Source organism: Sorex fumeus, unplaced genomic scaffold, assembly GCF_029834395.1.
Source record: "Sorex fumeus unplaced genomic scaffold, SorFum_2.1 ptg000042l, whole genome shotgun sequence".
NCBI classification, from domain to species: Eukaryota; Metazoa; Chordata; class Mammalia; order Eulipotyphla; family Soricidae; genus Sorex; species Sorex fumeus.
The window spans coordinates 8,710,960-8,720,843 of NW_026606099.1; positions in this window are offsets into that span (position 1 = coordinate 8,710,960).

Genomic DNA, 9,884 nt, shown 5'->3' on the forward strand with positions numbered 1-9,884 from the left:
AGTTCTCTTATTCATGGCAGGATCTCTTGGAGAAGTGGCACCTAAATGAGTTGTCTATTGTCAGCAGTCTGAGCTCTAATCCCTTGTCTGTCAGATCTTTCTGTGGAAAGGTTGTCATGTGACTGAGAATTCTGGCTCCACATGTTCTTGCCTAGAGTATCTGGGGAATTATTACCAAGCAGAGTATTACCTTAAGCCAAGGTGTTCTCTGGTGCTTAGTTTCAGTGAGAATGATAAAAATGATAAAGCTTGGCCTAGAAAATGAATGGGACAGGGGTTGAAGGCACACAACAGTTGTCATTGTCATTATCTATATGTTAAACTGGGCAGACAAGGGACTAGAGCTATCACTACCCAGTGGGGGCTGGGGGGTGCTTACCTTACACACACCCAGCCCAGGTTTGATCCCCAGCAACTCATATGGTCCCTTGAGCACCGCCAGAAGTAATTCCTGAGTGTAGAGCCAGGAATAATCCTTAGCATCACCAGTAGAGGCAAACATTCCAACTGTATCTCTTGTATCTTAATCTACCTCTCTCTTTCAATAAACTTGTTTGATTTACACACACACACACACACACACACACACACACACACACACTAAAAAAAAAAAAACCCTGGCATTCAAATTTCTTCACCTAGGAGCAGGGTGGGGTAAGATAGTCAAGAGTGGGGGTATCACATGACCCTCCATTAACTCAAATTCACTGATCCAATATTTAAGAAAGTCATTTCATTTTATAAAATTGAACATTCATTTTTGCTACACTTCCCCCAAACTTTCCACGGGATGTCAAGAGACCGCGTGGCCGCCCACCTACCAGATGGTCAGACTTCTTTGTCAAGATCATGAACGATCGGTTTGAGGCCCTCCATGTTCCCGGAGCGAAGAGATGCCATTGGGCTACACTAGCACGCGACAGGGACAAATGGAGACGTTACTGGCGCCCGCTCGAGCAAATCGACGACTAACGGGAAGTTAAGTGATTAAGTGATTAAGTGTTCCCCCAAACTAAAAATTATCATTGTAGGGTTGAAGTGATAGCAGGTATGGCACTTGCCTTGCATTCTTGCACACAGCTGACCCAACTTGATCCCTAGCATTCCAGATGGTTCCCCAGAGTCCAACCAGGAGTGATCCCTGAGCACAGAGCCAGAAGTAATCTCTGAGCACCACCAGGTGTGTCCTCGCCGCCCGCCCCACCCCCACCCCAAGAAAATAAAAATTTCAGGACAGTGCATGTCTTTTTTACTAAGACAGCTGTTGGGATCACCATTCATTCTAATTTAGTTCTTCTTTCTAGACTTCACTCTTCAACTTACCCCGAAATCCTTTCCTGTATCTAGATACTCTTCTAGGATTTATCTGGGGCAGAATTCTGTTCCCTAAGATAGTCAAGATAGAAAAAATATTCTGTGGTCAAATCAACTGGGGAAGTGAAAATTCAATGGTTTTCTCTTGGGTTTTAGTTTTAATAAGGTTTATTAATGTATTAAAATCCCTAACAAGCCCTGTAAAAACTTCTTTTACAGATTCAAAACTTGCCAAAGTTCACAACAAAATCCTCTTTAACCACTCACACTGTGCCATTAAAACACCTGGGGAAACATTAATGTACCTGTTGGAATGAACAAGAACATAGAGATGGGGTGAGCGCATAAAGTCAACACATCTCACGCCTGTAAAGAAAGCAGTTGCTCCAAGTGAGGTGATGAAGCTAAAAAAATCTTGGGTGTGGGTGAAGAAGCCAGGAGAAGGTTCAAGAAGGCTGGGACATGGCAAAGGTTCTGGGGGACTGACTCTCCTGCCAAGTAATATTTCTCACCACCCATAAATCTTTGGAGTCATTAAAAAGCCACTGACCTTCCTTCATGAACACCATGGGAGTACCCTCATTCCTTCTCAGAGGCAGCCTGGCTTCCTGGAATTCAGACGAGTCTCTTTGCTCTCTCTCTCTCCTCACAGCTCAGAGTGGTACTGTGGAAGCTGTGCGGTGAGTCCATGTCCAAATCCCAGCCTCCACACTTCCCCCAAGTCCTTTCACCCTCTGGCCTAAGGCTTTTTGCTCCCCTGTAAATTGGGGTTATCACAGCCTTGGCAGATTGCAACAGAGCTATAAGGGAGAGGATAAACTACATGGGTGGGGTGCGGGGGAGGGGGGAGGTCAGCACCAGCAGCTCTGTGACAAAGGGGTCAGTGTGCAATGCCCTCCTCAAAGTTGTTCATTTGAAGACTGAAGAGGAGAGAGGAGCTCTACCAGTTGCCCAGATTACAATCAAGACACTATTCAAGGCAGATGGTATTTGCAAGAAATTGCCAGGAATCACAGTATCTATCTCCTGAGTCACCTAGACATCATTCTGCCATGACCAACCAAGTAGGTTCCTCACAATCAGGACTCAGCAGTCATGAAATCAACCCGTCAATAGAGTTATCAAGCTCCCTGAACCTTCCCAGAATTGTGGGGACCAAGATTTAATCAAAGGAACATCTTCTTTCAAATCTTGATTTCCTTCACCTAACTATGAAAAGAATGTGGAAATCACCTTGGTTGAGTCAGGTGGTGAATTAGGCTGCACCATTGCCAGAATCCTTTCTTATTGTCATAGAAACTCTGCATGGCTGGAATTCTCAGTCATATCACTGATGAAGGACATGAGCTTAGGGAGGTTAATTCATCAGCCCCAAGTCCATTAGCTAACCAAGCTGGGATTTAATCCAACTGTCCACCTTCAAAGTCAGGCATAAACCCACGGATCATGGATCTTTCAGTAAGTCTGATGATACCATGTCTGAACAACGTCTTCTTTGATATTTGCAGAAGCCACCCAGAGCACGTGATGAGCAGACATTACTTGACATATCAAGTAGGGATAATGAAAATGGTTTTAAAACCTTATGAATTCCTCTGGGGGTCATAGAGAAGCACCTATATTTCAAGGTCTTTTCCCAGCTCCAACTCTCTGTATTATCCATGGAGATCAGAACACTTCAGAGCTAATGGGGACCCCCCCCCCCACACACACACACATACACACACAGAGCAACCTCTCCTTTTCCCAGAGGACCTTCATGTTTGTGTCTGGCTCCCTGGGATCCAAAAAGTGACTGGCACCACGTGCCAGATCCAGGAAACAGAGGGCTAGAAGCTGGCAGCCCCATGAGGAAGCATAGCACAGGAATTGTACTTTGGAGGCCTTGGATTTGAGGCTCTGGTTGGCTGCTTCCTTTTCTGATGCCACGCATGTCACTCTGCCTCCCCAAGCCCTATTTCCTCTCTGAAAAAAAATGAAGATAATTGCTACCTGCCCTCCCTGGTAGTCCTGAGGATTAAATGAGATGACACGTGCCAAATTCCCCAGACCAAAGCTCACACCAGTAAGCGTCAAATAAACATGAGCAAGGAACTATCCAATCATGTCGCTTTTGTCAAAGCCACAGGACAGCAGCGGACTTTCAGAGTCCACCCTGTCCTTTCAAGCACCTCCTGAACACAGATACTTCACAGTGGCCACTGTTCTGGGCACTGAAAGGCATAAAGATGAAGAAGGCTTTTTTCCATCCCTTCTAGTAGATTTCATGCTAGTATGGAGAATGAACACTGAAACTAATCATCAGAACATACCCCAGAGGGGCAGAGAGATGGCTCAATGGGCAGAACTCAGGCCCTGCATGTAGAAGGTCTGGTACCATCAAGCACTGCTGGGAACGACTCCCAATCCCAGAGCCAGGAGTAGTCTCTGAACACCCCGAGTGTGTAACACAAACAACTAAAGGGCTGGAGCGATAGTACAGCGGCTAGAGCACTTGTCTTAAACACACAGACCCAAATTCAATCTCCAGCATCCCATATGATCCCCAGGGTGCCAGCTGGAATAATTCCTGAGTGCAAAGCCAGGAGTAACCCCTGAGCATCACAGGGTGTGCCCCAAAATCATATCAAACAAAACAAAATGAAACAAAACAAAACAAACAAACCCAAAAAAAGCTTTTTATGGCCAGTGGCAACGAGAGGCTAGCAAAATTGTACAGAAATACAGATGTTCAATGCCATGAGAGGCTCTAGAAAAGCTCTTAGGAGGAAATGCTTGAGTGGTCTTCAAGGAGAGATCAGGGCATCTGAGTAACTCAGTAGTCCACCTTTGAACACTGAGTTCAAAGACACAGAACAGCACACCAAACCAGCACTGCAGGCTGCTGTGGGCCAAGGGCATGGGTATTGGAAGGCCCACACCTCTGGTTTGTTTTTTGTCTCATTTCCCTCACCCAGTGGGCTCAGAGTCTATGCCTGACTCTGTGCTCAGGAGTGACCCTTGGCAGTGATCTGGACATCGCCTGTGGTTCCAGGAATATGAACCAGGGCCAACTGCGGACAAGACAGACACATTAACCCCTTAGCTATCTCTCCTGTCCCAAAGAGTCACATTAAGCCATGTTGCTTGCCTGACAGCCTATCTCCCATACCTGCCAGGGGAAGGAGGCATTCCCACATTCAAACACTCTAATGACTCATGGCCTCATTTTTAGAAGGGTCTCCAGTCAATTCTGCCACCACTGTTCCACTAGCCAGGGCCTTGCTGCAGGAAGGGCTGAATGGTGCACCCGGGGCTTTGCTGAGCCTTCTCAGCAGTGGTCATACAGACATTTTAGATTGGTACGTGCTTTGCTGTGGACATATCACCTGCACGGTAGGATGCTCAGAGCAACTGGTTACTCTCCTTCAGCAGTGACAGTCAAAGAAGGCCTCCTGACATTCCCTGCGAGGGAACCATGGCTTTCTGGCCTCTCAGATCCTTCTTTTCCCACCCCTTCCTTCTCTAGAAGTTGATGACGCCATTCTCATGTGGGAACGTCACCATGGATTCACTTGCAGGGGTGTAGGGGTATCACATTGGTCCTACTATCCCGGCGTGCCAACAATGAGACCACCAGTGCGCCCTCAGCATTCAGCCTGTCCAGAAGTGATGGTGAGGATTTTCATCTTCAGAGCATAAGAATTTGCATTCTAGAAGGGATCATGAGTCCTTCAAAAACTAGAGATTGATCTTCCATATGACCTTACAATATCACTTCTGGGAATATATCCTGAGGATGCAAAAAGGCACAATAGAAATTACATCTGTACCTATATGTTCATTGCAGCACTGTTCACAATAGCCAAAATCTGGAAACAACCTAAGTGCCCTAGAACAGATGACTGGTTAAAGAAACTTTGGTACATCTACATAATGGAGAAATGAAGGAGAGATCTTAGAAGAGATGAAGTCATGACATTTGCTTATAAATGGATAAAAATGGAGAGTATTATGCTAAGTGAAATGAATTAGAAAGAGAGGAACAGACATAGAAGGACTGCACTCATTTGTGAAGTATAGAATAACATAACATGAGTCTGATACCCAAGGATAGTAGATACAAGGGCCAGGAGGATTGCCCCATAGCTAGAAGCCTGCCTCGTGAGTGGAGGGGAGAAGGCAGCTGGAATAGAGAAGGGATCACTGAAAAAATGATGACTGGAAGAATCAGTCGGGATGGGAGATGTGTGCTGAAAGTAGATAATGGACCACATATGATGACCTCTCAGTGTCTATATTGCAAACCATAATGCACAAAAGTAGAGAGAGAGTATGGGAAATATTGTCTGCCATGGAGGCAGGGGGAGGGTGGGAAAGGAGGGGTATACTGGGGATATTGGTGGTGGGGAATGTGCACTGGTGGAGGGATGGTGTTTGATTGTTGTGTGATTGTAACCCAAACATGAAAGCTTGTAACTCTCTCATGGTGATTCAATGAAATTTAAAAAACTAAAATAAATAAATTTTAAAAAAAGAAGGACTCATGAGGGACCTAGCTATGTTACAACTACCCATGTGAAAGGCGCTTACCTAAACTATATGACTTTGTCTCCCACATTCCGCCTTTGCAAGGTGTCTGCATTGCTGGTCCAGAGAGATTCTCCCTGGGCTGGCATGCTGAGAAGGCAGACAGGAGGGATAGGCCAAATCCCCGACGATGACTGCGGCTGATGGCTGGCAAAAACCCCACCCAGTTCCGGCAACCCTGAGCCAAGTCCTACAGAGAACGAGCTTTGAACATGAGCAAACCTCCGTCCTCAGCATCTGTCTCGCAGGCCGAGTCTTGTGGGAATCCACGCTCAGGTTTCCTTCACTTAGTTTCACTGCCTGTGTCTACATCACTGAATTGCCTTGCTCTGATCTGTAGCTCACATTCCAGAAGGATCCAGAAGGAAATAATCTTGGTCTCCTGAATATCAGGGGATGTGGGATCCCCTGAGTGAACAAACTCCCGGATCCAGGCTAGTGTGATTCAAAAGGTTCTTTCTAGATGGGGATGTGTGGGAGGCAAAGGGAAGCGGGCTGAGAGGACTGGATTGGGGTGGGAGATGGTTGTGGATCTAGGCACAAGAGAATATTCCACTGGACCTCCAAGTAAGACAGGAGAATAAAACTGAGAGGACACAAGAAACACCTACTGACCGTGGCCCAAGGCCCACCTCCCATTCCAGACTAAACAGTCACACCGCTCAGACTCTCAGTTCCTGCTGTGGACAAACAAAAAACTGCCTGTAGGATGAGACAGGAATAGACGGCACCAGTGGCCTTTCTCTCCCAAGATGAAAAGTCTGCTCAGTGGATAAAGAAATGGTGGAGCTTCTTCTCAGCCACCAAAATTATGGAACTGTGCCATTTGGGACAAAAATGGGCAGAGCATGAGGTGACTGTGTTAAGTGACAAGGAAGGAAGTGAGAGATCACTATAGGACTTCATGCAGATATCCTTATAAACACCTAAATATCACTAAGGCAAAGAAACAGAATAATAATAATTAACTCCCAACTCAGTGGGAAAACCAGTGGTTTCTGGAAGGAAAGGAAAGATTTGTGGGGGGAGAAAAGAGTAGGGGGCCCTTGGAAGGTGGGTGGGACTTGGACAGGGTGGTAGGTGAAGTGAGTCCCATAGACAGACTGTGAAGCTCTGCCCCTGATTGTATTGACAACCATGACTGTTCCATAAAAAGGGAGGTTCTAGTAAAGGACAAGAGAGTAAACCCAAATTAGGGACTGCAGAGCTTACCACAATGCTCAAAGGGAAGGAGAAAGAGAGAGAAGAAAATTACCTGCCAAAGAGGTAGACTAGGGGCAGGGGTAGAAAGGGGAAAACTGGGGACAATGGTGGTGAGAAATGTGCACTGGTGAAAGGATGGGTGTTGTAATGTTACATGACCAAAACCCAATCATGAAAACTTTGTAACTGTGTATCTCATGGTGATATAATGAAGGAGGAAGAGGAGGAGGAGGAGGAGGAGAGGAAGGAAGGGAGGGAGGGAGGGAGGGAGGGAGGGAGGGAGGGAGGGGAGAAGGAAGAAAAAGGAGTAGGAGTAGGAGGAAGAGAAAGAAGAAGAAGAAGAAGAAGAAGAAGAAGAAGAAGAAGAAGAAGAAGAAGAAGAAGAAGAAGGAGAAGGAGAAGGAGAAGGAGAAGGAGAAGGAGAAGGAGAAGGAGAAGGAGAAGGAGAAGGAGAAGGAGAAGGAGAAGGAGAAGGAGAAGGAGAGGAGAAGGAGAGGAAGAGAAAGAGGAAGAAGAAGAAGAAGAAGAAGAAGAAGAAGAAGAAGAAGAAGAAGAAGAAGAAGAAGAAGAAGAAGAAGAAGAAGAAGAAGAAGAAGAAGGAGGAGGAGGAGGAGGAGGAGGAGGAGGAGGAGGAGGAGGAGGAGGAGGAGGAGGAGGAGAAGAAGAAGAAGAAGAAGAAGAAGAAGAAGAAGAAGAAGAAGAAGAAGAAGAAGAAGAAGAAGAAGAAGAAGAAAAGGAGGAGGAGGAGGAGAATTGAGTTCCAGATTCTGGTATCAAGGTCACCTACCCAGCCATCCCCTAGGACAATAACACCCCCAAGAAATCAACTTCTAGGGGCCTTCCTCCTGTGCTAGCCCAAAGTCACTCTCTGGCAGGAAGCTGCATGAACACTGTCACGGCTTCCTGGTCCCCACTCCCTCCACTATAGGGCTTCTTAAGTAGTGGAGTCCTCCCGCGGACTCCCCACAGTGTGGCCATGGGCCAGAATCTAGAGCGGAGACTCCAAGTGAGAACTGTCTGAATGTGATCTGGGGGCCCAGGGTCTCAGGAAAGCTGGCTCTAGTCTGGGATGTCCTGGGGAGTCATGGACACCCCTCGGCTTTTCAATGGAAGCATCTGAAATATACAGATGAAACTCTCCTGCCTGCCTGACTGCCCTCCTCCTTCTGACTCCCGCTGCTTGGCCTCCCTGAGGCTCAGCCTCAGTTTTCTTCGTGCCCTCTCTGGGGCTACTCATCTGTCCCCATCATTATGCCAGTTATGTTCAAAAGTGGGGTCCAAGTCTCCCCATCAGCCCACTCTCACATCTCCAAGTGCAGTCACTCTTCACTCGCTATCCCATGAACTGCCCCAACCCATCCATAAAAATTCTTAGACCAGAGAGAGTACAGGGGTTAAGGCACTTGCCTTGCATGCGGTCAACACCAGTTCAGTCCCCAGCACTACCAGAATGATCCCCAAGCAAAGATCCAGGAGTAACTCCTGAACTCTGCCAGGTGTGGTCCAAACCCCCTCCCCAAAACTCAAAAGCAACGATTCCCAAGTTTCTCCTCACACCCACCCCCTGCTACTCTTCTTTCGCCTTCAGAAGTGATACCACAAGCCACCTGACCCCTTATCGTGGGGAACGGGCATCCTTAGCTAGGGGGTTGAACTTACCCTCTCCACCTGAAGTCATGATCCTGCCCTGCCATTTCTTGAGCCTGGTCCCTCTTTCTTCGCACACTTTTCTGAAACTATCTTGTGTGTTTACATTTGTTTGCATTGTGGTTAGGCGCTCTTACTAAAATGAGAGTGGGGACACATCTGATCTTCGCTCCCAAAGCAACACCAACATCTAGACAGGTGCCAAAAGTGTGATACTAGTTGTAGGACTACAGCTGAATCTTACGAAGACAATGTTTATGAGAAACAGCCTTGTTCCTGACGCCCCATTCGCTCTCAATGGAACGACCATCTCCGAATGCAACAGCTATGTGTACCTAGGTCGAGAGGTCAACATGACAAATGACCTGGCACCCCAGCTGCGCAGGAGGAAGAGAGCGGCTTGGAACGCCTTCAAGAACGTCGAAGAAATAGCTAAGAGGACGAAGAACCTCCGGCTCCGGGCACATCTCTTTGATTTCACTGTTCTTCCTGCATTAACATATGCCTCAGAGACCTGGGCCCTACGCAAACAAGATGAGAACGCTATTCAGGTCTCCCAAAGAAGAATAGAAAGAGCTATGCTTGGAATATCACGTTTCACTCAAATGAGAGAACGAATCCGGAGTTCTGACATCCGTCGACGATCAAGGATCAGGGACGCTGTCTCATTTGCCAAGGTGTCGAAAATCAGATGGGCTGGTCACGTAATGAGATTTAAAGATGACCGTTGGACTAGAGCTGTTACTGATTGGATTCCATGGGATGTCAAGAGACCGCGTGGCCGCCCACCTACCAGATGGTCAGACTTCTTCGTCAAGATCATGAACGATCGGTTTGAGGCCCTTCATGTTCCCGGAGCGAACAGATGCCATTGGGCTACACTAGCACGCGACAGGGACAAATGGAGACGTTACTGGTGCCCGCTCGAGCAAATCAACGACTAACGGGAAGTTAAGTTAAGTTGTGGGAAAGGAGGAAAGGGGGGGAGAAAGGGAGAAAGGGAGGGAGGGAGCATGAAGGGAAGGAGAGAAGAAGGAAGAGAGGGAGGGAGGGAGGAAAGATGAGAGGGAGGTACCCCATAATGCCTTCTGCAGGACAGAGTTACTGTTCCCTCCTGCCTCCATTGAATCAGCCCTTGATGGGAAGCAAAC